The sequence below is a fragment of the Protopterus annectens genome, chromosome 1.part0 (genome assembly GCF_019279795.1).
Source record: "Protopterus annectens isolate FY-2018-M chromosome 1.part0, PAN1.0, whole genome shotgun sequence".
In the NCBI taxonomy this organism is placed as follows: Eukaryota; Metazoa; Chordata; order Ceratodontiformes; family Protopteridae; genus Protopterus; species Protopterus annectens.
In genome coordinates this window covers 776,976,080-776,978,046 of record NC_056725.1, presented here as the reverse complement: position 1 = coordinate 776,978,046, position 1,967 = coordinate 776,976,080, and positions in this window count along the sequence as shown.

Sequence of the window (1,967 nt, the reverse complement as noted above, 5' to 3'; positions counted from 1 at the left end):
ACACACAGTTGGCCTGTCTGGGATTAGAACACCTACCAAACTAGTTTAACACACTACAGCATTACACAGTTACAGCACACGCCATGGAGATTACTGGGTTACAGCAGTCCCAGAGGTGTATTCATAGGTGGGTGACATCAGCAGGATTGCCAAAGAAGGGCATTTCAAGTGTACTGTGAGTTGTACATGTCTGTTACCTGCATGTACCAGCTGCTTACTGTCACAAAAACACATTTACACCTGCTTAAAAGTGTCTTATGCAGTCCTAATTGACAGTATCAACAAGGCTTGCAGGTCTTGAACCCTGGACCATGCACACTGAGGTCACTGGATGTACCACTAAGCCATCTGGGTTGTATACATGTTGCATGGAGTTTATAATGCACATCTTACTACAGGTATTCCACAGTACTGAAAACAAATGGGACAGTCACTTTGTGTACATATGTACAGTACCCTTGAATGTACTGTACTCTGTGAAACAACAAAGACAAGTCTACATCTGTACAACTGTCATAACTACATATATATATATATATATATATATATATATATATATATATATACACACACACATATATATATATATATATATATATATATATATATATATATATATATATATACACACACACACACACACACACACACACACACACACACACACACACACACACACACATGTCTGAACACCCTTTGTGACACAGAAGGGTTCCAAAGGAACTGATGTGTACACAAAACAGAGGCATCTCTTGTGTTATAACATTTAAATCTTAAGCAGTTCACCAGAGAAGGGATGGTTGTTGTGTATGTGGAGTTTGGGGTGGGGAATGATGGCTAATGTAATCTACCCTGGGGATTGTGGAGTTAGGGTGGGGGAATGATGGGTATGGACTTACACCCCAGTGACCACTTCTGTGTCACTGCTCGACAGTGGCACAGGAAAATAACATACCCAACTGTAGTCATGCTTGACTGTGTATTCTTTACCATTCCTAACTATGTAATACTTTGTAGACACCAGTCACCACAGATGGCTACCATGGTGTGCTAAAAGACATTACACATGTGTATGCCTGGCTACAGGGTAGTCACACACACAAACACACACACTTGCCAGTATTGTGCATACACATCTTGCCTATGTAAAGGTAACTAGTACAGTGGTATGCAGTTGGGGTATGTGCCACAGAACACATACAATTACACTTACTCTGATTCCACTTCTGAGCTGGGTGACATCACAGGACTGATTACTTGCAGTGGGGAGGGGGGGAAAGAGAGGTTTAGCAGTTGACAAGGATAAAGGCCAGTGCAAAAGGTGGTATCTCTTTGGAATGCAGCAAAACCCACTGTCATGACAGGATGCAGACACAAATACACACACACAACCACACTCAGCCATTTGCTGACACACACACTCAGGCATTTGCTGAGACACACACACACAGGCATTTGCTGTCACACACAAACACAGTTGCCAGTGGTGGGATCAGAACTCCTGCCTATCTACAGATCACTATTACAGTACTACACAGTTACGAGATGCACCACAGAGATTACACATTCCAAGGCAGTCAGAATGCCCTTCTAAGATTGAGGACAACAACAGGGAGACTGACAGTCATGAAGTACATAGCTGTAAACCTGTGTGTTTAAAGTAGGTGTCCATTACAACCTGTATGCACAAACAAGACACATCATCTGCAGGTAGGCCTGAGAGGTATAGTTGTAGCACAACAGGAACCTGAACTGGAGTATGCCCATCTGTGGAATGGACAACTACTATCACTATACAGGGTTACAGTGGGCATGCTCATACACTTAGTAGCACAGGGCCATTTGGGATGCACTATGACTACAACTACACAAGGTTATACTGGGCATGCTCATACACTTAGTAACAAAGGGCTTGTTGGATGCACTGACTCAAATTACACAAGGTGGCAGTGGGTACACTCATACAC